The sequence below is a fragment of the Pseudophryne corroboree genome, chromosome 4, assembly GCF_028390025.1.
Source record: "Pseudophryne corroboree isolate aPseCor3 chromosome 4, aPseCor3.hap2, whole genome shotgun sequence".
Classification (NCBI taxonomy): Eukaryota; Metazoa; Chordata; class Amphibia; order Anura; family Myobatrachidae; genus Pseudophryne; species Pseudophryne corroboree.
Window position 1 is genome coordinate 146710701 of NC_086447.1, and position 27784 is coordinate 146738484.

General features: G+C 44.9%; 1 protein-coding gene across 10 annotated transcripts in view; it reads left to right on the top strand.

Moving 5' to 3' along the window:
* Positions 1-27784, top strand: part of MYT1L (myelin transcription factor 1 like) — a 760642-nt gene that overhangs the window by 435396 nt on the left and 297462 nt on the right. The window lies entirely within an intron of this gene.

Sequence of the window (27784 nt, forward strand, 5' to 3'; positions counted from 1 at the left end):
GCACTCAGCACACCGGCGCCGGGATACCGACCGCTGGTATACCAACACCTAATCTCCCTCTTGGGGTGTCCAAGACACCCCTGTAGGGAGAATAAATAGCACGGCGCACATAGCGCACCACCGTGCCCAAAGCGTGGTGAGCGCAGCAAGCCTGCAAGGGGTTCTTTTGCGCTCGCCCCGCTGCTGGCATTCCGGAGGTCAAGATCCCGGCGCCCAGCATACCAGAGCGCCGGGCAGTCGTAGTACACCCATTCAGCAAACTCCAAAAATTGAACGTTTTCAAAGTTTGCCTGCAGGAACCAACACCATCTCCAGATGTTGCTAATTTCCGGCACTCCACTCCTTCCTTTGAGTAGAAGGCCCAGATTTGAAAAGCGTATTCTGAGTGTATTCCTTAGCCTCCTCTGCAGTGAGTGACCTGCGATTGTTTTCATGTGTGACCTGCAGGACAGACCCAGGACAGGTAAGTGTCAGAGCTACTGAAGTATCAGTGTTACTTATCACAGGGACAGCTGCTCTTCACATCAGCTATTCCAGAACCAAAGCAATGGTGAGTTGTATGCTAATTATGTATCCACTGGCCCTCGTGATGAGTAGACCCCATAGACATTATGTTATCCATGTGCTGTAGGTGGGCCTATTTTCTTTTAAAGTGCCTCTTGTCATTCAATGATATAAAGACATTCCTGGATAAATTTGGCTCCCAAAACTGTATATTGGACTCCTTGAACTAGAGATGTGCATTTCGGTTCTCAAGAAATCCGAACCCACCTGAATTTTGTGAATCCGAACCGAACCAAAACCCAGTCCGGATCTCCGGAGAAGATCCGAACCGAGCCGATTCCTAGATCAGATCTTCCTGCAGTTCAGAATTCAGATTTTAAATCTGAATTTCAGGTTTTGGATTTGGTTTGAATTTCAAAAATAACATGATTTAACTGTTTTTAGCATTTATTTTTTTTTAAATCTGGATCCCAAACAAAAACCAGTGAGGCGGCTTTGGCAAAACCAAAACCTCTGATGAATTAGAACCAAAACCAGCAAAAATGGCCCGGCGCACATCTCTACCTTGAAAACACTCTGTGTTGTGTATTGTTGCGTTCCATTACTGTGCTTTGTTTTTACAGTAAGTAAATTGTATTTTTGATAAATCACATACAAAAGTGGCTCCGGTCTGTGGCCCCATCAAATTGACCTTGTGTCCATCTGTGACAGGAATGTACTTATCATGTAGAAAAATGTTAAATATTCATAGGGAAATGATTATTCAAGGGGAGACATTGTTTGATTGACAGACTTATTTTTTTGTAATTGTTTTTCACAATATATTTTCTTCTAAACACAATAAAATAATAAGGTGTGGGATACACATTCGACACGCGCACCCATAAATAGGAAGAGCCTCGCGGAAAGGGGGCATGACCTCGAGCTCGCTAGGCCACGCCTACAATATGTGGGGGGTTTTGGGGGTCGTGGCTGCACATCACACCCCTTTTTTTGTCACACTGGGGGAAGCTCTGCACTCTGGCAGTGTCTGGGCTGCCCCCAGCCTCCTCTCGACACTGAATCCCATTCACTTACTGGTCACCGTTGCTCTGTAGCTAGAGTAGTGACTTGACACAGTGTCTCCCAGCCTCCCACCCACACATAGGACAATGTGGCCCGCGGATGCAGCAGTGGAATAGTGCCCGAAAAATGGTACTGTCCTGCTAAATTCAGGATGGTTGGGAAATAGCATATCTGAGTTTCTTAATAATTCATTTTAATTTCCTACCAATAACTATTGCAATGTTATAAAATACAGCTTTAATTATTAGGAGTGGACAACAGATAGATTATGCCTAACCCCAGTGGCTTCTGGGAATATACTAGAGTAAACGAATATTAGACAGCCTGTCTACAGAATGTGTAAACACTTGTATTGCACTGTTAGGGGGCGGGAGCTAAGATGTTTCCTATCCAGAATTGTAATCAGACTATAGCGTTCTAGAACAATCACTCCTAAGCATCAGCTTATAAAATGAAGGTAATTAATGGAGCAATTACATTGTACCAAAGCAGTAAAAATAGAAGCCTTCCATGTGCAATGCCTTGTATATAAAAACACAGTTGGCAAACACAGTGAAAAGCCTTGTGAGGTTACATATAGTTTCACTATAAATACTGCAAATACTTTATGAGGGGAGATGTGGCCGGGGAGTGCAGCAGAGAGCAATGCCTACAAGCAGACATAGGCAGCACTTCCCCAATGCTAGCCACCTTTCATTTGGCCACGCTCTCATTATTTCTTCTGCATTATCCCGGCGGAATGGTTTAGGCTACGGTGTATTTATTTTGGTTGATGGTGTAATGTGGTCTGGTGTTAGTAATCCAAAGTCTGTAAACTTTTGTGAAGGATAATATAGTGAAGAGCGCGTAGAAATCTTTCTGGATCTGTGAAACCTAAACAAGATATACAGGCTGATTTCATTTCTTTTAGGCAAAATTCAGCAATCTGTTTATTTTTCTTCGTTTTGCAGTATGCATGTAAGGACTGTACATATTGTGTATCACCTTATATACAGCCAAAACAACACTGTGCAAGATAGTGCATTCTCTCATTGTTCCTGCAAATATTGTGCTAGATGTGCCAGAACGAAGCAATGGTGCTGCTCAAATTGCTGCTTTCAAGTCAGTGGCGTCGAAGGGGGTTCCGGTATGAATGGTCGACCATGTTATGGTCGACAGTCATTAGGTCGACCACTATTGGTCAACATAGACATGGTCGACTTGGACACATGGTCGACACATGAAAATGGTCGACACATGAAAAGTCGACATGAGTTTTTTAACTTTTTTTGGTGTCATTTTTTGCGTAAAGTGACTGGGAACCCCAATTAGTGCACCGCGTCCCCTCGCATGGCTCGCTTCGCTCGCCATGCTTTGGGCATGGTGCCTTCGCTCCGTTACCGCTTTGCTCGGCACAGATTACCGTTCCAATCGTAGTCCACGTGGATCGTAAAGTATGGAAAAGTTCCCCAAAAGGAAAAAAAAGTTAAAAAACTCATGTCGACCTTTTCATGTGTCGACCTTTCATGTGTCGACCATTTTCATGTGTCGACCATGTGTCCATGTCGACCAATAGTGGTCGCCCTAATGACTGTCGACCATAACATGGTCGACCATGTGAACGGATCCCGTCGAAGGGATGGGGGGCGGGGGGGGACTGATTATGCAGGCCCTGGCAGTCAGCCTGCAGCACTGCAGCCTCTCTTCACAATTGCTGTGGGTTCAGATAGTAATGCCCCTATATGTTATGCCCTTATACACATTATGCCAAACAGCAATGTCCCTTACACATACAAACATTATCACCACCCCACCCCTTATACACTTTGTGCTCATCTGCTTTAACTTACTTTTTATGCCTGACTGTTGCTGGAAGGGGGGGTTCTGTTTCCTCCATGTTAGGATTTCTGCAAGCTGAGGCTGAGCCCTCTTCTTGATGGGGCAGAAGGCGGAGCTGGCCATGGTTAGGATGAAGAAGGAAGCATGATACAGCCAGGGCCGGGCACAATGCTAGTGTTTCATGTATCTTAGCGGGTGCCTAGCAATTCGGCTTGTGGAAACCAGCGGTGGCTGAGCATGGTGGTCTGGGGGCAGCAACATCACACTTCCCTTTCTAAGACCCTGAGAGGGGCAGCGGAACCCAACAACACTGGCTGCAAGGCAAGCATGTGAGTGGAGGTACATTAGCTGCCCGGGGAGAAGAGAGTAGGGCAGGGACCATGCTGCTGCTGCCCACCCAGTACTGAGTATAGACTTCAGGACCAGGCAGCAGAAAGAGCCAGGCACACCGTTACTGATATACATTGCATAGGGCAACTGGCAATTAGAGAAGGTGGCGATGGCCAGTTTCACCCAAAGAGCATCTGTGCTATGTGCGAAGCACTGTCCGCACCACCCTAGTAACGGCTCTGCATATCTTAAGGTAAGTGCACTCAAAATACACATGTAAATGTGGCAATGTAAGAATGCTTTTTAAACATGGGAAATTATTTTCAGTTGAGTTGGAAGATTTTATGTCTTTTATTTTGCAAGTCTGTAAAGAAAAGTCTAATAAAATATGGTCTAGAACATGGGTCTTCATCCTGTGGCCCTCCAGCTGCTGTGAAACTACACATCCCAGCATGCCCTGCCACAGTTTTGCTATTAAGGTATGCTAAAACTGAGGCAGGGCATGCTGGGATGTGTAGTTCCACAGCAGCTGGAGGGTCGCAGGTTGAAGACCCATGGTCTAGAAGGTGTATATGGCTCCATATAACTTTACCACATAGTATACTAGCCTATGCTGTGAACATGGTTTCATACAGACACTTTGTTTTAGAGCAGTGTTGGTATAAATGCATTTCCAGAGCTGAATAACTCATTGCTTCTAACCAACACCGTGATGTTCAGTTATGTGTAATGCACGCACCATCACTCTGTGAGTAATATGTGTGTGGGTATAGAGAGAACAGGTCATTAGAGCTGACACAATATCAGTATTTGCAGAAAGTTTCTAAATATATTCCATGAAACATTCATTAAGAAAAGTGGTATTTTAAAATATTCTGCGCTGCTTCTTCATACAGTTTATCTGGACTTAAACGTTTATGTTTGCAACACATTGGGTAGTAAATTAATAGTACATCCTACAATTGTTAAAATTATTAATAATGCCTTTTTCAATTATGCTCCAGCCATTTTGAAGGCATTTGGAATTTTGCAAGCCTTGATGCAGCCAGGTAGGTCGTTTCCAGGTTGCACACAGCAGGAGAAATAAGACTTGTCTGCTTCCATTTTGTAGCTTGGGAAGATAAGTTGTTTGTAGAGATAAGAAGAAAGGTGCTAGGTGCAGTTGTCATTAGGAATCAGCATGCCATTCGGCTAATTGGCCGATTTGTGTGCTGGGTCATAAATAAAATAGCAGAGTTACGTCGCATGCATATATTGCTTCCAAAGACATCCACCCCAGGTGTCAGATTGCTTCATACATTTAAAGAGTCAGGGAGAGAGTCTGTCTTTGGGGAGGGGGGGGGGGGGGGGGTTTGAGTTGAGGGATTTGGAAAGAATTCAGAAAGAGGTAAAATTAGAGCTTACGAAGCTCTGATGGTTTCAGGGGCAGATTGGAATGGAAAACCAGCCCAGGAAATTTATGAAAGCAGCCCTAATGGGGGTGCGGTCTGATGTTAGGGTGGGGTCTGTTGAGGGGGGCGGGATCCCTTTTCATAGTGCCTGATTGTACGCAATTGTGGCTTTCCTTGCGTCTTTTGCTGCATTTGTCTCTGAGACCAGGGGCGGATTGGGAATTAAAAGTGGCCTTGTAAAATTCTGTAGAAGTGGCCCAACATGGGCAGCAGAAAAGGTATAACATACCGTGTAGGCATGGCAGCATCACTGGATGACAGAGTTGCTGTACTGCAGAGATGGAATAACAGAATGAATGGGGACAATGCAGTGTACTGAGTGTGGTGGGCTGCCTGTCATGTGGAGGGTGGGACCACAGAACAGGCCCCACAGACACATCAGCCTACCAGGAATCTTCCTGGTGAGCCCTATGGTCAATCCGCTCCTGGATGGTTTAATACAGCGCATCTGTACTTGCTAAAATCCACCAGCAGGGGAGGCAAAGACAATAAGCCAGCAATATTTGTTATCTTGTACAGTCCCTTCCTAACAATATAGGTTCACCTAACACTGGGTCACCTAACACTGGGAAACTGAAAATCCTCCTCTGCTTACTAGTTGGGTTTATGTAAATCATCCAAATATTATTACATATGATTATCAATTATCAATATAAAATATGTGTGGACCTATGTTCTGGAACTTATGATTAGGCTGGGTACACATCTGAATGATGGGTCAGCCGGCTATCCGGCGGGCTGACTGATTAAAGTGTTTTGCACAAACAAATTGTGCATACAAACTCACTAATCCATTGACCGACATGTCTAACCATGGGAATCAGTAGTGACAGGGCACTCACAGACTCAGGCAAATGTACAGCCAGCATGAATGACATAATTCATAGACATATCAGGTGTAAACATGAGCTGATGGCCGAAACGATATCATTCATTAACTGAAAGATATATTGAATAGTGTATCCAGCCATAGCCTAATACATTGTGTACTATAAATTAGTTAGGTTTAATTAATAATTGCTATATGTTTTCTGATGACAGTGAAGTCTAAACAACTTTGTAATACAGTTAAGAGAACCTTGAGACAGCATTTCAGGTAATCGAGGCAAAATTCATGTTTGCTGTATAAACCTATGGGGTTCATTCATGAAGCAGTGAAAACAGTGGAGAAACAGACCAGTGAAGAAGTTGTCCATGGCAACCAATCAGCATCTGTCTTACATTTTATAGAATGTACTTTATAAAGGCTTCCTTCAAAGCTGATTGGTTGCCATAGGCAACTTCTCTATTGGTCATTTTCTCCACTCTTTCCACTGCTTCATGAATAGACCCCTATCCCAGTAGCCTGATTTTTACTGTCATTGGTAATAGTAATTTTATATTTTGCATTTTGTCTGGAAACAACACAGCAGATCTCTCTGTAACTATAATAATGTATTCCATTTTAGCTTACATAACTGTTTTGACTCACAAGAAGCTAATATCTGCATTAAAATCTACAAACAAGTAGATCACATTAGTGCTTTGTACATGGAGGAAGCTCTGTGGACCTGGTGGCAACTGTGCATATCAACAACATACTATCCAATAGGTGGGGAACCAAAGGCTCTGGCAGTTCCCCACCTGTTTAGAACCCAATTATTTAAGTATGTAATTACTCTGACTGGTATAAGCACCTGTCACCTGCACATAGTGAAGGCAGCCATTTTTTGAAGTTAACCAGTTTCTCAAGGACAAAACCTATACATTATAAATGAATTAGTAACACGCAAATTCTCCTAGTCACTACATGCACACGCGCACGCAGGGGGGGTTTCCGAGTACCTAGAAACACCCCCCCCCCCCCCCAAGCCGCTGATCTATTGCACAGCAGTTTGACAAATTTTTTTTTTTTTTTTAGTACACCGCGGCGTTCTGACTGCAGCTTGAGCCTCTCAGTGTCTCTCCCTGCGCGGCTGCACACTGAGAGGCTGGCTACTGCATGTAGGGGGAGCTGCAGTTCCTCTCAGGCTGAGAGGGGAGAGGCGCATAGTGTGTATTCACATCCCGCCAGCGGCCAGCCAATGGGACTTACTCAGTGCAGACTCCAGCACAGCAGGGTCCAGGTCTAGGTCTGTGATGTGTGTGAATATGCCGGGGCCGGCACCGCCGGTATTTAATAATACATTATGCTATCTGTGACATGATCACCATGAGTGTGGGAACCGGAGGAGGGGAGGGGGGTTTGGGGTAGGAGGAAGGCCACGGGCGCTGGTACTTAATAAAATATGTGGTCATCGGCCAGCATTAGTGCGGGAACCGGGAGGGGTGGGCGCCGGTTTTCATAATAAATTATACTTTGATACATGTGCGGGATGGTGCTGTCTGTCTATGGGGGAGGGGGAATGATCATGATTCCTGTATGTGTCGCCTGTCTGACTAAGTGTGTAGGGAAGGAAAGGATTGTCATGGAGCCTATGCTGCCAGTCTATACAGGGGGGGAGGGGTGGAATGATTAGGGTGCCTGCATGCTGATATATTGTGTGGGAGGGGGGTGTTTGTGGTACATCAGTCTATGTGGGGGAGGGGGGTCATGGTAAATCAGTCTACATGGGGAGGGGGGTTATGGTAAATCAGTCTACATGGGGAGGGGGGGTCATGGAATCAGTCTACATGGGGGGTCATGGTAAATCAGTATATGTGGGGGAGCGGGGGTTATTGTGGTGCATCAGTCTATGTGGGGGGGTTGTGGTGCATCAGTCTACATGGGGGAGGGGGGTCATGGTAAATCAGTCTATTTGGGGAAGGGGGTGTTGTCGTGGCGCATCAGTCTATGTGGGGGGCTAGGGGGGTTGTGGTGCATCAGTATACGTGGGGGAGGGAGGGAATGGTCGTGGTGCATCAGTCTATGTGGGGGGGGTCATGGTGCATCAGTCTACATGGGGGAGGGAGGGTCATGGTAAATCAGTCTATGTGGGGAAGGGGGTGTTGTCGTGGCGCATCAGTCTATGTGGGGGGCGAGGGGGGTCGTGGTGCATCAGTCTATGTGGGGTAGGGAGGGGGGTCGTGGTGCATCAGTCTATGTGGGGTAGGGAGGGGGGTCGTGGTGCATCAGTCTATGTGGGGTAGGGAGGGGGGTCGTGGTGCATCAGTCTATGTGGGGTAGGGAGGGGGGTCGTGGTGCATCAGTCTATGTGGGGTAGGGAGGGGGGTCGTGGTGCATCAGTCTATGTGGGGTAGGGAGGGGGGTCGTGGTGCATCAGTCTATGTGGGGTAGGGAGGGGGGTCGTGGTGCATCAGTCTATGTGGGGTAGGGAGGGGGGTCGTGGTGCATCAGTCTATGTGGGGTAGGGAGGGGGGTCGTGGTGCATCAGTCTATGTGGGGGGCGAGGGGGGTCGTGGTGCATCAGTCTATGTGGGGTAGGGAGGGGGGTCGTGGTGCATCAGTCTATGTGGGGTAGGGAGGGGGATCATTGAAGTACGCAATAAAGTATATGTTGCAGGCTTAATCCGGTTAGACTTTTTTTCATTGGTCTATACCCAATTATTTGGAAACCCCCCTTTCAAAATCCTGCGTTTGCCACTGACATGACTAGCATGCATGAGGTATGACCAATATTTATGCAGCTCCGGTTCTTTCTGACATGACTGTCAGCATTGCGATAATTTAACATTAGAGCATTGCATTGCAGTAATCATGGTTTGTGCAGTGCTTATCTTCATGCATCAGGAAAACACTTGTTGAGAGGATAGAAAGTTTACTGTAGCAATTTTTGGTGTGTCAAATTATTTACAGGGCTGCTGGATGTTGCTGCTACATAGTTAGCAACTCACACACACACACACACACATATATATATATATATATATATATATATATATATATGTATGTACATAGTTACCAACTCACACACATATATACTTGAACACATAAGCAAATCATCTGCATCTGTGGCTCGAAAATACATTTGATATACTCACTGTATTCATAACTGGACGCATTTATGCACCCCACTTTTTTTTTTATTAGCCTTTATTTGTAGGGTGCCAGAGGAGTTCCGTAGTGCCCCACACACTGGAAGAACATAGCAATATTACAAAGAATAAGGGTTTTCACAGTAGTTACATACAAAAACACAACTTTACTGATATGCATAATTAAAATGTGCAGATTACGTAATGATGTAGCAGATTATGGCATTGTGGAGGTCAGAGAGCTAAATGGAGGAGTGGTACACTTAGCAAAACAGATGATGGCACATTTTTGTGCAGGGAGGCTGATGGAGCGAGGTAGGGTGTTCCAGAGGAAGGGGGGAGCAGCACAGGAGAAATCCTATAGTTGGGTGTGGGAGGAAGTGATCAGGGAGGAGAGGAGGCCGCAGTTATTGTAAGAGTGAAGAGGACAGGAGGGAGTGTGAGGATGAGGCTGGGAATGTATGAAGAGGAGGAGTGGTTGAGGGCTTTGAAGATTAATTTGAGTTTGAATTTATTTATGACAGGAACAGGGGGCTTAGCAGAGGAACTGGCAGAGGGATGACAGCAGAGGTAGAGTATCATGAGACAAACATGAGGCGTGCAACAAGATAATGGATACACTGAATGGAGCCAAGGCAGGTGATAGGTAGACCAGTAAAAGTAGGTGTCATCATTATCAATTGGACTTGTACCAGCCCAGCCAATCTCTGTGTAATGTGTACACAGACTTCTGAATAGCTTGCAATTCCATGTACATGCTCATGACCCACCTGCACAAACTTATGCTATGTGCGAACACCCAATCACTGCCAAGTGAATTTCCCACTGTTGCTCAAAATTGTGGATGCAGACTCACATGCGTAGTTGGTAACAATAGTAAGGTCCGTCCACAGTAGTTACTTACATTCAACTCAGAGCCAGGCCCATATTATATGCACATGCTACCTGGCTGTATGCCAGCATAGTGCAAGCTGCAGTATTGCAATGAATCCTGTACCATACCTAAGTTATCTGTGTACTGGTATACAAATCCAATCTGATAACAGTAATTCCGTAGACATTAAAATATTGAAAAGCAAAATATAAACGTGCAAATATGTGGCAAAATTTCTAATATAGATAGTTGTTGCGGTCTTGTTGGTGGGCTCAGATTCAATCACATCACTTACAGTATTTGGCAGAACCATTTAGAATGATCAGATCTACGTATTCAACAATCACATTGATTTTTGGGATAAAGGTGAACTCCGGCCAATACTTATTGTTGAATTTTGGGGTGAAGTTCATTCATTTTAAAATAGAAAGTTCTACTTACAGTACCTGCAGAGATTGCCTTCCACTAACCCAGTAGGTCTCCCTGAAGACCCCAATGTTCCATTGCTCTATTCTCTGCAACTACCTCTAGTCTTCTTCAAAGATGAAATATCAGTTCTAATGTCCTTCCCCTCTGAATGTTCCACTCATACAAAGTGGAAGTTCATGATAGATGGGTGTTTACACCATTGTGTGTATAAAGGGAGGTGGGGGTAGCTGGACTGGACCCCTGCGTTTATGGATGAGAATGGAAGAAAACAGCTATGGACTGTTGTAACTGTCAGAGTGACCTTCCAAACTTTGGACACAAGGCAAATAGAGTAAGAAGATTTTTGTCAAAGTTATTTATTAAAGTAAAGGTTGAGTCTCCCATATCTGAAAATCCATTATCCAAAATCAAAAAAAATTTAAGCACGACTGAGTGAAACCTTTGCTTTCTGATAGTTTAATGTACACAAACTTTGTTTCATGGACAAAATTCTCACCTTCAAGTTGTGTGTATAAGGAGTATATGAAACATAACTGCATTCTGTTCTTAGACTTAGATCCACAAGATATCTCATTATGGTATGAAAATATTCCAAAATACAGAAATATCCAAAACACTTCTGGTCCCATGCATTTTGGATATAGGAGGCTCAACCTGTGCTCACGCTGTCTCTGCATTACTGTGTCACCGGCATTGCAGTACTACTTTATAAAAGGGATCGGTATGAAACCTCCAATCAAAATGCAGACGGTCGAAATCCTGACACCAATTGACCGATGGTCAAAATCCCGACAAGGTCAAAATACCGGCATTTTACATGTCGGTATTTTGACCTTGTCGGTATTTTAAATGTCGGTATTTTGTCCTTGTCGGGATTTTGACCTTGTCGGGATTTTGACCATCGGTCAATTGGTGTTGGGATTTTGATTGGAGGTAAACTGACTGCATCCCTTATAAAACCTAACTTTATATATTACTGTATTGGCCAACAGCAGATGGGATATTAACCCTGTGTGACCCCTGCAAACCACACAGCACCAGCTTATGGATGTGCAGCTTGTTTCATATTGGACACATTACTTTGTCTTGTGTGTAATATATAGTACAAGGGAAATTATGTTACGTAAAAAAAAAAAAAAATCTTTAAAAAAAAAAAATCTTGATATTTATGCAGAGTTCCCAGTAAAGGGATGATGTTAGGTGAACAGAGAGTAGATTGTGTTATACAGTACATAATATAAGTGGAGTGAATAAAAATCCTGCCTAAATTAAATAAAATGATGTATTATATTAATGTAGTAATCACTTCATGGGTAAGATAATATTATTATTTTCATGCATGCTTCATGCCTCTCTATAGAAGGGAATTTCTCAGTTAACATTACAGTTAGAAAGTACCCAGTTATATATCCATAACAGTAATATATTAGTGGCATTGGCTTCATCGATTGTTTCTGTATCCCACAATGCACCTGGCTTCTGATAGCAGCTTTTATGCTGGTTTACTGATGTTTTTCATGTGCTCAGGGGACAGTCTGTGTTGGCGAGGCAGCAGCACACTCTCCAGTATGAGCTAACTAGAGTGTCTGGAATGGATTCATAAACATGCCTGGTGTCATAGAATGGAACGTTGTAAGCTACTGATGAAGCATCAGAAAGGATTGGAATGCGCTTATCCTTTCAAAATATGATGTAAACTAATTTCCTCAGTGCTCTGTAATAAGCACCCCTTTGTATATATTACTTAATAATGATTTCCATATCATGCCATTAGCATTCTAATGATTTAAAGATGTACTTGTGTTGGCTATATATTGTGGAAGCAGTCATTTTGTGAGCTGCACTAATATTCAAGGGAATGATGCCGGAATCTTGTGACATCACTCTTTACAGCACTTTAGGCGAGGCCAGGCACAGTGACTTCACTAGGTCCTAATGAATTGATAGGCCACATTCTCATAAATATTGGTTCAGCCCACAAAATGGATGGCTTCCTCCATTTTATATGAGGCTGGTGCACTTTGAACGCATGTGTATACAGTATTGACTTGCCCCCTTAGATATAAAGTTAGTGAAGAGTTTAATTCTCGACTGAACAAAAAAAAATCAATATTTATAGAAAAAAATCTTGGGGGAGGGGGCTGAATTTGGCTGTTTAGATGCTACTTGCCATTCCGGATTGGCCTATCGTTTCCACCAGCATTCCAATCTTGTTCTCACATCCCATAGAGGCGCTCAGGGAAACTTTTCTCTATGGCATGTTGCCAGTACCACTCAGCATCATACATGGTGTAGGCAACATTATGCTACAGAATGTGGCTCTTTTGTATGGTAGTCAGTGGCTGTTCTTGCCACGGGCAAGCGGTACTTTTGCCCGGGGCGCCGCCTTCCGGAGGGCGCCGGCGCCATCCGGAGGGCGCCGCACCAGGGCAAGATCCGCCACTGTGCCCCCCGTAGTGCCCTGCTGTGCCCCCCCCCCCCCGCTTTGAAGGGAACCAGACGCGTAGCGTCTAGTTTCCCTTCATGGAGAGGACCTTAGTTGTGCGGTGCGCGATGACGTCATCGCGCACAGCAAAGGTCCTCTCCATGAAGGGAAACTAGACGCTACGGTCTAGTTTCCCTTCGTCTAGAGGACCTTTGCTGTGCGATGCGCGATGACGTCATCGCGCACCGCACAGCATAGTGGCACAGACACTAGGGGTCAGAATTGACCTCTAGTGTCTATGCTGTTCTATGGGAGAGACATAATAACGTCTCTCCCATAGATCGAAGAGAACAGAAGAGAGGAGGAGAGGAGAAGTGCGGCGCCGCCGGCGGAGGGGGTCTGGATCAGGAACGGGGATGGTAAGTATACTTTTTATTTATTTTTATTTTTTCTTTCAGCGTGCTGACCACGCCCCCAATCGAAGCCACGCCCCCCCATATTTTGCCCGGGGCGCCACAAATCATAGAACCGGCCCTGATGGTAGTACTCTAGTTAAGTTATTGGTATTAGAAAGTAACTATGGCTTCAGCAACCTAAAGTCCCGAACAAGAATTTTATGACTCCAACTAACATACAAGTAACTACAGCCATTTACTAGGAGTCCAAATAAAAAGGCATGAGTGACTGTAGCACTCAACTTTGTATGTTTGTTGGAGCCACAAAATTCTTGTTCAGGGCATTAGATTACTGAAGCCTTACACCTCTTTCACACAGAAAGCAGTTGAAGCCCTGGCTTTTACATGGCATTTCAAGCTGGGTTAGTTTCTGGTCCCAGCCTGTACCCCCTTTCAGACAGAAGAAGAAATTGCTGGGTCAAGTATTTGGAACTGGTAATTTGCCAGGTCAACCCAGGTCCTTCTTCTGTGTGAAATGGTAAACCGGGGGTTGCAATTCCTGGGACTTCGGCCGTGTCACAACTGAGGGCCTGAGCTGACGGGAGGCAGCCTCAGTTGTAGGGGCTGAGATGTACCGGAACCTGGGAGGTTGTATCAGACCCCTGGACATGTAAGTAACATGATGAATAACTGCCCGAAGGCGTGACCACGACAACTTGAATAAAAGTCAATGATGTTTATTTATGACAACTCCGCAACACAGCAGCAGTAAAAGGAAACATAAAAGTCAACAGAGGATAAATACAATTCCTGGGTACTACAGGGTGGCAAGGGCCACAGGCACTGGTAGTGTGAGATAGTTCTTATAATCTTCTAGTTGGAAAGTCCTTACCAGGCCTGACTGTAGCAATAGAGAGAACCCAGGATCGTACCAGCTGGTGTTCCAGGAAAGGCTGGGCTGCTGAAGATAAAACGGCTGCTGTGGATACTGGCTGGAACCAGACTGTTGTTGGTACGGAGTGGGTACTGGCTGGAACCAGTTAAATAATAAACGAACTTGAGAGCGATGAAATAATAATGAAGTTTGGAGTTTGAGAGCGGTGAAATAATAATGCCGGTCATAAATGACAAACTGCAGAAAAGGGGTACCGGCACTTTAAGGAGAGCTGACCTCTGCTGGAAGCTGGATGCTGAAAGCAGGTAGATCTGTAGCTAGAAACTGGTGAATCCAAATGGATCGGAGAGTCAGGCTACACCGCAGATGGAATGCTGGTGCGGGTCTCTGTAGTGGAAGGATTGACACAGGAGCTGGAACCTGGAAGACAATCACAGGAGAGAGACAAACTGGAACTAGGTTTGACAACCAAAGCACTGACGCCTTCCTTGCTCAGGCACAGCATATTTATACCTGCAGCAAGGAAGGGGTTGGCTAGGCAATTATGCAAATCAACAATACAGACAGCAGATTGGTGGAAATGATCAGATGACAAAATCCAAGATGGCTGCGCCCATGCAGACACTTGGAGGGAAGTTTGGTTTGTAATCCATGTGAGAATTGAAGCAGCAATGGCGGCGCCGGCCACAGGAGACAGGAGACGCCAGACTGATGAATGCACATCCAAACCACGCGGGCACAGCGGAGGCCGCGGCTGACGTAATCGCCACTCTGACACTTTGCATGCAGAAACTCAGGGACGGCGGCGGAGGCCGCGGGAGACGCCATGCCAGATGTAATATGGCGTTTACTGTGACCGCGTCTCAGAGAGACAGGAGAGGATGCAGGAATGTAAACATCAGGATAACAGATGGGATCCAGTCCTGGAGCGCTGAGCCAGCCTTAGGAGGCATCTGATGGGTAAGAAATGGCGTCCAGATACCCGGATCGTGACAGCACCCCCCCCCTTTAGGAGTGGCCCCAGGACACTTCTTTGGCTTTTGAGGAAACTTGGAATGGAATCTCCGGACCAAGGCAGGAGCATGGACATCAGAAGCATTGGTCCATGAACGTTCCTCAGGGCCGTAACCCTTCCAGTCAATAAGATACTGTAGTTGACCGTAACGGTGACGTGAGTCCAGGATCTTGGCAACTTCGTACTCAACGCCTCGTTGAGTTTGGACTTTCGGAGTTGGAGGAAGTGAGGAATGAAACCGATTCAAGATCAGCGGTTTCAACAGGGAAACATGGAATGTCCTGGGTATTTTTAAGAAGGGAGGCAACTGGAGTCTGTAAGCAACAGGGTTGATGACTTGTTCAATTTTAAAAGGACCAATGTAGCGAGGTGCAAACTTCATACTGGGAACTCTTAACCTCAAATTCTTCGTGGATAACCATACCCGATCACCCACCTTGAGAGCAGGAACTGCTCGACGCTTCTTATCCGCAAACTTCTTGTACCTGAACGATGCCTTGAGCAGAGCTGATCGTACGCTCTTCCAGATATTGGCAAACTGATGCAAGGTGATATCCACTGCGGGAACAGAAGTTGCTGGAAGCGGTTGGAACTCAGGGACTTTAGGGTGGAATCCAAAGTTAGTGAAGAATGGTGTTGAAGCAGATGAAGAATGATACTGGTTGTTATGACAGAACTCGGCCCAGGGAAGTAATTGAACCCAGTCATCTTGAGAGGAGGACACATAGATGCGGAGGAAGGCCTCCAAGTCCTGATTCACCCTCTCAGTTTGACCATTGGTCTGAGGATGGTAAGCCGTGGAAAACTTTAGCTTGACTTGGAGGACTTGACATAAACTTCGCCAGAATTTGGCTGTGAATTGAACTCCTCGATCTGAGATGATTTCTTCAGGAAGACCGTGGAGTCGGAAGATCTCTTGTATGAATATTTGAGCCAACTTGGAAGCTGACGGAAGACCGGTGAGAGGAATGAAGTGTGCCATCTTGGTGAACCGGTCAACTACCACCCAGATGGTATTGAACTTGTTGCACATGGGTAAATCTGTAATAAAATCCATCGACAGATGGGTCCATGGTCGACGGGGAACAGATAGTGGAACCAGTTGCCCCGCAGGCGACTGGCGGGATACCTTATGTTGAGCACACTTTGGGCAAGATGCAATAAACTCCAAGACGTCCTTTTTCAGAGTTGGCCACCAATAGGACCTAGAGATAAACTTCAGGGTTTTTTGGATACCTGTATGTCCGGCAAAACGGGAAGCATGGGCCCAATGCATGAGCTTCTTCCTTAGCATCGGCTTCACAAAACTTTTCCCTGATGGGGGCGTAGAGTCCATCCCTACCGTGGAGAATGCCAACGGATTTATAATAGGATGCTTGTCTGAAGACTCTGACTCATTTTCTTGCTCCCATGAGCGGGAAAGGGCATCGGCCTTGCGATTCTGAGAGCCCGGACAGAACTGGAGTTTAAAGTCGAACCTGGAAAAGAAAAGTGCCCATCTGGCCTGACGAGGATTGAGACATTGTGCGCCTTTCAGATATAAAAGGTTCTTGTGGTCTGTAAGTATGGTGATTGAATGAGAAGCTCCCTCCAACAGATATCTCCACTCCTCTAGAGCGAGCTTGATGGCTAGCAACTCCTGGTCGCCAATGGCATAGTTGCGCTCCGCTGGGGAGAACTTCCGGGAGAAGAAACTGCAAGGATGTAAATGGCCATCTTTAGCCCTCTGAGATAACACCGCTCCTACTCCAACGGAGGAGGCATCCACCTCTAAAATGAAAGGAGAGTCGATGTCAGGCTGTTTCAGAACAGGCGCAGAGATGAACCTTTGCTTTAAAAGATGAAAGGCTTGCATGGCTTCTTCAGACCACTTGGACGGGTTAGCACCCTTCTTAGTGAAAGCAGTAATAGGCGCCACAATGGTGGAAAAGTCTCGTATAAACTTTCGGTAATAATTGGCGAACCCTAAGAACCTCTGGACCCCTTTGAGGGTTAAGGGTACCGGCCAATTCTGGATTGCTTGTAGTTTCTCAGGATCCATCTCTAGTCCGGAACCGGACACAATGTACCCTAGAAACGGAATGGACTTGACTTCAAAGACGCATTTCTCTAATTTGCAATAGAGATGATTGACACGGAGACGGGACAGAACCTCTTTTACCCAAAAACGATGTTCCTCTAAATCGTTGGCAAAAATGAGGATATCATCTAGATAGACTACGACATGACGGTATAGAATGTCTCTGAAGATCTCATTGACAAAATGCTGGAAGACAGCTGGAGCATTGCTCAATCCGAAGGGCATGACGAGGTACTCATAATGTCCGTCACGGGTGTTAAAGGCGGTCTTCCACTCGTCACCCTCACGGATCCGGATGAGATTGTATGCACCTCTCAAGTCCAGCTTTGTGAAGATGGTAGCTCCGCTAACTCTGTCAAATAGCTCAGTAATCAGGGGTAAAGGATAGCGGTTCTTGATGGTAATGTCGTTCAAACCTCTGTAGTCGATGCACGGCCGCAGACCACCATCTTTCTTCTTTACAAAAAAGAAGCCTGCGCCGGCTGGAGAAGAAGAAGGTCGAATGAACCCCTTTGCTAGGTTCTCTTTAATGTATTCCTCCATAGAATGCGTCTCAGGCAGAGACAACGGATACGTTCGGCCTCGAGGTGGAACCTTCCCTGGAACGAGATCAATCGGGCAGTCCCATTCTCTATGAGGAGGAAGGATATCAGCAGAAGCTTTACTGAACACATCCGTGAAATCTTGATATGGAGGAGGTGGAACATCAGACGACCTGGGGGAGGAAGAACAGACAGGCAAAACTTTAAACAAACATGTCTCAGCACAGGAGGAACCCCATGCCAGGATTTGCGTAGTCGTCCAATCAATTGTAGGATTGTGAAGACGGAGCCATGGAAGGCCCAGGACCACAGGATGTGTGGCTCTTGGAATCACTAAAAAAGAAATAAGTTCGGAATGAAGAACTCCCACTCTCAGACGAACTGGTAGAGTCCTTAAAGAAATAACTGCATCAAAAATTTTGCTGCCATCCACGGCAGTTAAGGAAATGGACGAAGGAAGTCTCTCGGTGGGTAGGGACCACCGTTTAACATAGGCTTCGGTAATAAAGTTCCCAGCTGCTCCGGAATCAAGGAGGGCAATGACGTTCCGATAACGTTGAGCAACTTGAAGCGAGACTGGGAGATTACAATCTTGAAGAGATGGAGAGGAGATCATTACTCCTAGCCGGCCCTCTCCTTGGCAAGCTAGGATTTGGAGTCCCGGACGTTTGGGACAGGCATTAATGGTGTGAGACGGAGCTGCACAATAAAGACAGAGAGACTCGGAGAGACGTCTTCTGCGCTCAGCAGGAGTTAAACGGGAACGGCCAATTTGCATGGGCTCATCTTTAGTTAGTGACAGTTGGCGAGGAGGAGGAGCAGAAGATTTTGGAGCAGATGATCTTCCACGCTCAGTTGCTCTCTCTCTGAAACGTAAATCAACTTTCGTGCAGAGTGAGATTAGCTCATCCAACTTAGAGGGCAAATCTCTGGTAGCTAACTCATCTTTAATACGCTCAGATAAGCCATGCCAGAATGCAGCATACAGGGCTTCGTCGTTCCATGCCAGTTCGGATGCCAGGATCTGGAACTGTATAAGATATTGTCCTACAGTACGTGATCCCTGGCGTAAACGGAGAATCTCAGACGAAGCTGAAGTTACCCGGCCTGGCTCGTCGAAGATGCGCCTGAATGTTAACACGAATGCAGTGTAGGAAGATAGCAGGGTGTCGGACCTCTCCCATAACGGTGATGCCCAATCAAGGGCTGAGCCACTGAGAAGAGAGATAATGTAGGCAATTTTTGTACGGTCACTGGGGAAATTGCCAGGTTGTAGCTCAAACTGAATCTCACACTGGTTGAGAAATCCCCTGCAGAATCTTGGAGATCCGTCAAATTTTGCTGGCGTTGGAAGATGAAGACGTGGAGCAGAAATGGGTAAGGTGGGTGGGGTTATAGCTGGAGTCACTGTGGTTGACGCACCGGACGCGCCTGATCCACGGAGGGTTGTCTGAATCCCATCCAGCCGAGTAGAGAGATCCTGGAGACAGCGGATGATGTGGCCCTGTGCAGCCTCCTGATGTTCAAGTTGGGCTGCCAGTTCTTGCATCGGCCTGGCCGCTTGATCCTGGTCTCCGGCTGGATTCATTAGGTCAGTGCTTACTGTCACAACTGAGGGCCTGAGCTGACGGGAGGCAGCCTCAGTTGTAGGGGCTGAGATGTACCGGAACCTGGGAGGTTGTATCAGACCCCTGGACATGTAAGTAACATGATGAATAACTGCCCGAAGGCGTGACCACGACAACTTGAATAAAAGTCAATGATGTTTATTTATGACAACTCCGCAACACAGCAGCAGTAAAAGGAAACATAAAAGTCAACAGAGGATAAATACAATTCCTGGGTACTACAGGGTGGCAAGGGCCACAGGCACTGGTAGTGTGAGATAGTTCTTGTAATCTTCTAGTTGGAAAGTCCTTACCAGGCCTGACTGTAGCAATGGAGAGAACCCAGGATCGTACCAGCTGGTGTTCCAGGAAAGGCTGGGCTGCTGAAGATAAAACGGCTGCTGTGGATACTGGCTGGAACCAGACTGTTGTTGGTACGGAGTGGATACTGGCTGGAACCAGTTAAATAATAAACGAACTTGAGAGCGATGAAATAATAATGAAGTTTGGAGTTTGAGAGCGGTGAAATAATAATGCCGGTGATAAATGACAAACTGCAGAAAAGGGGTACCGGCACTTTAAGGAGAGCTGACCTCTGCTGGAAGCTGGATGCTGAAAGCAGGTAGATCTGTAGCTGGAAACTGGTGAATCCAAATGGATCGGAGAGTCAGGCTACACCGCAGATGGAATGCTGGTGCGTGTCTCTGTAGTGGAAGGATTGACACAGGAGCTGGAACCTGGAAGACAATCACAGGAGAGAGACAAACTGGAACTAGGTTTGACAACCAAAGCACTGACGCCTTCCTTGCTCAGGCACAGCATATTTATACCTGCAGCAAGGAAGGGGTTGGCTAGGCAATTATGCAAATCAACAATACAGACAGCAGATTGGTGGAAATGATCAGATGACAAAATCCAAGATGGCTGCGCCCATGCAGACACTTGGAGGGAAGTTTGGTTTGTAATCCATGTGAGAATTGAAGCAGCAATGGCGGCGCCGGCCACAGGAGACAGGAGACGCCAGACTGATGAATGCACATCCAAACCACGCGGGCACAGCGGAGGCCGCGGCTGACGTAATCGCCACTCTGACACTTTGCATGCAGAAACTCAGGGACGGCGGCGGAGGCCGCGGGAGACGCCATGCCAGATGTAATATGGCGTTTACTGTGACCGCGTCTCAGAGAGACAGGAGAGGATGCAGGAATGTAAACATCAGGATAACAGATGGGATCCAGTCCTGGAGCGCTGAGCCAGCCTTAGGAGGCATCTGATGGGTAAGAAATGGCGTCCAGATACCCGGATCGTGACAGGCCGTGGTCAAAAGCCGGGTTAAAGTTCCAGGATTTTCAACCCGGGATGACCTTTCACACAGAAAAGGACCTGGGTTAACCTGGCAAATTATCGGGTCCATATGCTTGACCCGGCAATTTTTTCTTCTGTCTGAAATGGGTATAAGTTTCTTTATAATACCAATAACGGTCCAGAGTACTATGATATGAAAGAACCACATACTGTTGCATAATTTGTATTCACCATATATGATGATGATGATTGGTAGCGGCTTCCAGGTTCATGTAGGTCTCCTAGTAATATATATACACTGCTATTTTATAGGTGGTTGGAGTTCTTCTTTATATTTTGTCCCATCTGTATACATAGCAATTTAGCTTATTATTAACTGAATTAAGAACTTCTTCTCCAGAGTACTTTATATTAGTTTATGATATAAATAAAGGCAACCACATATGGCCTGATCCTACTGTCTAACATGATTGTGAAGGATACAGTCCTTCCTGAACACTAGATTAAATCCCCATAGGCATCCATAAAGCCTCATATAATTTCTAATTTACCACTTGCCGTATGATGTGGCAGAGGAGTTAGAGGACAGAACGATGAGGAGGGATAAACCTTTTATGGTCACATCTATGTAACTACTGAAACCTTTGTGGAGTATGTGCTAAATATCTCTTAGTGTTCTCTTGTCAGTAGTATTTTCCTATATTTTCCAAATTTAATGATTTGTTTGTATGCAATTTACATTAAAGAGGAAAGATGTGTGTAATGTTTATTGAGATAACTAGGGCAATGGACAGATTTCTGAAATGGAAAGATGATCCTGAATGATCCTGAATAATGTGGGTCAGAGGGAAGTCACTATAAGACAGATAGGACAGATAATTATTAACGTAATTACTACAGGACTAAGCAAAGTTTGAATCATTGACCACATAAGTCTTTAGCAGCTTCACTAAGGTAAAAGGCGTATATTGGGGGTCATTCCGAGTTGTTCACTAACTGGCGTTGTTCGCAGTACAGCGATCAGGCTAAAAATCGTCATTTCTGTGCATGCGTATGGACCGCAATGCGCACGCACAACGTACGGGTACAAAGGCCTTTATGGTTTTGCACAGGTTCTAGCGACGTTTTTATTCGCACTGGCGGCCGCAAGAAGATTAACAGGAAAGGGGCGTTTCTGGGTGTCAACTGACTGTTTTCAGGGAGTGCTTAGAAAAACGCAGGCGTGCCAGGGAGAACGCAGGCGTGGCTGGGCGAACGCAGGGCGGGTGTGTGACGTCAAAAGCCAACCCACCAACGTTAGAATAAACGCACATGAAGAGTAAATACAGGGCTGGTCTTGTTCTGCACAAAATGTTTTTGCAGGCGCTCTGCTGCACAGGCGTTCACACTTCTGCAAAGCAAAAATACACTCCACGGAGGGCGGCGACAATGCGTTTGCACGGCTGCTAAAAACTGCTAGCGAGCGATCAACTCGGAATGACCCCCATTGTGTATTACTGCCTAAAGGAGATGCAGGTTGTATATTGATAGGGGCGAAAAGTGCGAAAGCGGTGGCATTGATCACTTGGGTGGCATGAAGTCTTAATTTTTAACAAAATATTTACTGTTAATTGATAATTATTCTCCTGTTTTTATTACTACTTGTCTAAATGCCCAGTAATTCATTCTCAGTAACAATGTTAAGACTCTGCAAGACTATGAGTCTACAGACCTATTAAAGTGAATCGGAGAATTAGTGTGGCCAGCCTTCCGTGTGTTTGTATTTTTGTAAATACGTCCTTTCAACTTTAAAACAAAACATTATGTAAAAATGATAGCTACAATACAGTAATTCTTTCATAGAATATGACTTTTTTTTAAATATATATTTATAAACCTTTATACATTTAAAAATGCTTTACTCAAAATCAAAGAACTTTGAAAATTATTGGTGGTATTCATTTCTTTTGCCCCCTTCCACACCCGTTCTGTTTCTGCTGACGGGCATGGTATCATCATTTCAGCTCGTTACCCCTGGGGTAGCGAGGCGCCCTCACCCTTTACGCGGTTAAACCTGATTACTATGGGCGGAATATGCGCGATAACGGGGATCACTTTAGAAATTAGATTGGGCGTGATATATGATTTGAATACCGCCCTATGTACAGTATATCTGTTGTTACTGGGGACTCACCTCCAGTGATATCAGTGTTATTGGCAACAATAAGCACTTGCTATATAAGGGCTTAACCATTAAGTTGAACGGGCCTGTGTTGCACATGTGTAGACAGTACTTTCTGAATGCTTTAAGTAACGGGCTCTTTCATCATTAGTTGCCTGATTGTGGGAACTGATGCATCTTCAGATGGCATTATTTCCTGGAGCCTCACCCCCTTTTTTTGTAAGGCGTTCCTGAGTGCAAAGAGGGATCAATTCAGATTCATCCACCTCCTCTGGCACACTTATGGGCCCTACACACTGGGCGATAATACTGAAAGATATGAATGATCTCGTTCATTAATGAACAAGATACCGTTCATATCTTTCAGTGAGGAGGCACCAGGAATGAACGATGTGCGGCCCCGCGCTCGTTCATCGCTGGTGCCCCATCGCTCGTGCATGCAGGCCAATATGTACGAGAACTTCTATATTTTCCTGCACTGCTATGGAGCCGGGTAACAGGGGTAGTGAAGAGACTTCACTCCTCCCGTCACTGCAGCCCCCCCCCCCTCCCCCGCAGCCGGGTCGGCCGTATCCGCCGTCGGGTAGCTCGGTGGCATATCTGCCATTGTGTAGGGCCCTTTACATTTACTGTCAATGTTAACTTTCACCACTACTAGAGAGCTATTAAAGTGGCAGTGCTAGGGATTGCGGTGTAACTGTCCTAGAACCAAAGCATTACTAAGTTGCTCTGGTGCTTTTGGCACCTGCCACCGCAATTTTTGGTGATTAAGGGATGGGCAGTCTGGGCTTAATTGTGAGAAGGCCCCACTGTGTGAAGCTAAAATAAATCCTATTGCCATTTTAACTCAGTTCAGGAGTTGTCATAGATTAAACTTTGCTTGTTTATGCTCATGTCCCATAGAGGTGCCATCAAAAATAAGTGAGGCTTTACCTTTCATTGTAACCGGAAATGGACAGAGCAGCACAAGTTCTCAAGTGTACCTCATGGCATTGTATCTGCCACTTTGGGTTACTGATAGTGAAAGCTCTGTCTGTGGGGTAGGAAAGAACAGGGCATTAGCTGCTTTAGAAGATACTTCAAAGAGTGTGCTTGACTTCTATAGGTCAGGTGACAGAAGGCTAATCTCTGCATTGTCTCCGGCAGCACTTCTCACATTTAGGAACTTGTTTCAAACCTCAGCATTTTATCAGGCTCAGGACTGGGCATAGAGGCCCTTGGACACTACCACCTTTCATGAGTCTAGCAAACCCACTGTTCATCAGCGCACATGCATCTATCAGGTTTATATAGGTTTAATCCTGCCATTGCTACTTAGCCATGGAATGGACACTGGAAAACATAACCTTTTGAATTGTCTGTATCAGTGTCCTTTACAGAGCCGGCCCTAACCAATATGATGCCCTAGGCAAAATTTTGGCTGGTGCCCCCTAGCACCACCACCACTGTTTCCACCTCTGACCTTGCCCCTCTTTACCAGCACCATCACCCTTCACCTATAGCAGTCCTTATTTTGGTGTTTGTACCCCCTATATTTTAAATAGGAACAGTTCGCACATTTGGCGCACAGCCCAAAAAGGGGTGTGTTTTTGCTGGCAAGGGGCATGGCCACACAATAATAACCCCAATTCCAATTATGCCACACAGTACTGCAACTTTATTCACATTTGATCATGCGATAGTGTCCATAATTCATATTACATCCCACAGCAGTATCACTTTACCTTATAAACGTTACTCCTCACAGTAGAGCTCCTTATTCACATTACACCACACTGAATTGCTCCTTATTCACATTACACCACACTCTATTGCTGTTTATTCACATTAGATGACACAGTAGTGCCCTTTCTATATGCAACGCCACATAGTAGAGCACCTTATACACATAGTGCCACACAGTAATGAATTTATACACATAATTCCACACAGTAATGCCCCATACACATATGAGACACATTAATGTCCTTATAAACGTAATGCGCCTTACATATTATGACAACCTTTATTAATGCCCTTTTACACATAATGTCCCTTAGACATATGCCGCTCATTATTAATGCCCTTATACACATAATGACACACATAATGTTCCTTACACATATGTTGCACATTATGAATGCCCTTATACACATAATGACACACATAGTGCCCCCTACACATTTGCTGCACATTATTAGTGCACCTATACACATAATGACACACATACAGTAGTACTCTGTTACACATATGCCACACATTATTAATGCCTTTATACACATAATGACACACATAGTGCCCCTTACACATATGTTGCACATTATTAATGCATTTTTACATGACACACATAATGCTCCTTACAAATATTCTGAACACTATTGCACAACCAACCCACTCACATGCACATAGCACTCATACTGCCACTAACACTGTGATATCTGACTCTGCTTGGATACAGATGTGTCCTCATAAATCTTGACTCAATGCTAACGTCGGGCGCCTTTTTTATGAAAATGCATCTTATTTACATTGGTATGTGGCTAGGATGCACAAGCAGCTTCTGCTGATTAAAATGATATGCAGCATGCCTATATACTGTGTGAGACTGTGACTGTATCTGCATATGAAATGCTACACACAGAATATAGGCATGCTGCATATCATTTTAATCAGCAGAAGCTGCTGATGCCCCTAGGCATATCAAATGCCCTAGGCAATTGCCTAGTTTGCCTATGCCTATGGCCGGCTCTGGTCCTTTAGATTGTAAGTTCTTATGAGCAAGGTTCTCTACCCTAATGTGCTTTTCCTACCATCATCTCCTCCCCACTGCCCACAATGGCACCAAATCTTTGGCTTCTGCTGCCCCGCTGCTTATTTGATTATTATGACAGCTGATACAGAGATGTTTATTAACCTTATCCATGTTCTGCTATGTTTTGTACTGTATGTCACTTTTTTCTTGTTTTGTTGATACTGTTTCTGTCCCTGTACTTTGGGCCTAATTCAAGGTTGATTGCAAAAACAAAATCTTCCTCTAATAGACAAAACCATGTGCACTGCAGGTGGGGGCAGATATAAAATGTGCAGAGAGAGTTAGATTTGGGTGGGTTATATTGTTTCTGTGCAGGGTAAATACTGGCTGCTTTATTTTTACACTGCACTTTAGATTTCAGTTTGAACACACCCCATCCAAATCTAACTCTCTCTGCACATGTTACATCTGCCCCACTTGCAGTGCAACATGGTTTTGCCCATTAGAGGAAGGTTTTGCTTTGCTGTCAACTTTGAATTAGGCCCTTTGTTAGGATCTTTGGACCCATTGTGGCAATATATAAATAAAGGATAATAGTAAAAAATGATATTAATATTAAGTGAACAAACTGTTCAAATATTTGCGTCATCATGTATTTAGTGCTGCTCTCTGCAGGAGTTTGACCCTAAGTGCTCAGTCCTTTTCCAACCCCACCTCATAGCATAATGAATCAACCATTGGCTTCCCAGCTGTATTCAGATTTCATAGACTTGAATTTCTACACACACATATATATATATATATATATACTGTATACAGAATATACAAGCAAAAGCAGAACTTGAAGATTATTTCACCAGAACTTGTTCCTTTTCACATCTATGTTATGTCCTGTTTCTTGAACTTGGGCTCTGATGAATGGCTACTCTACATGCTGCACTCCCCTTTCCATCAGGAACTTTGACACAGTCTGGAATTGCTGGCGGGTAAGAAATCACATTAACCAGGGCTACAAAATATAGCAACAATAAAAAAGAAAAACATTCTGTGGGTGACGTATAAAATAGATATGAATTTCTCACCGTCATGCAATATAATTATTGCTGCTACTGAGTCACTCAGTTACTAGATTGCAGAGGTGAAGTTAAATTATAATATTCAATTAAATGTAGGCATTGGCCGAATGAACAACATGCTGCAAATCAATTCTTAGAAAAAGATATCCTGCTTGTACAAAATGAATTCAGTCTATGACATCTGTTGATCATGCTGGGCAAACGGGAATACAGTAGTCTCAGTTAGAAATGCAGTAAGTACAGAGACAGATTAATAAGGAGAACTATTTTTAGTAAATGGAAAAAAAGAAAATGTTCCGGTGTGCAACTATCGCTGCATGAGGTGTAGCTGCTTAGAGGCCCGGAGGAGAGGAAGCCTTGACTATGCCAGGTCGCTCTCTCTAGAATCCACCTCACCTCTTCTGCACAGGACTGGCCTATTCATTCAGTGCAGTATCCAGCAATAACAAGTTCTACTTTTGACCAGAGTAGTATGGAAGCTAGACCCGTCACCTGCACAGAGTGGAGGAAGCCATTTTCTAAAATGAAGAGAAAACAAATGATTGTAAAAAGAATGAGGTGGTTTAAACCTCTAGGGTAGTGGTTAGCATGGGTGCTGATCAATGTACTTAGTGGGTCTATGGTGTTGTGGGTGGGGGTGTCTTTGTCCGAGTTTATTTAAAGGCTTGGACTGTGGCCTAAAGTTTATGTTATGTTAGGTTGGTGGTTTATTGTTGGCTATTTTGTGGTAGGAAATAAATGGTAGGTCACAAAGTCCGGGTGCATTTATATTATTTGGGTCACTCCCTTTGTTGACTGGTTAGTTGGCTGTACCACATTGATGAGGTCAGCGTCATAACCCAATTGGGCGGTTAGTCATCATAGAAGGTCCAGTGAATATCTTTGTTGTGTTTGTGCATCTTGGGCAATATCCGCCAACAATGCATGTTTTTGTTTGTTATTGGGGATTGCGTTGATTTTGGCTGTCCTTGTTTTGCCACCATCGGCGAGATGTCATGGAGTCCGAGATTGCTGGAAGGTGCGGGATGCCGAACGATCTTGGACGTTTTTTTAAAGGGGCAATTACTTACAAGGCAAAACCATGCCTTATTTTCCCTCAACTATAACTTTAAATAAATAAATAGATA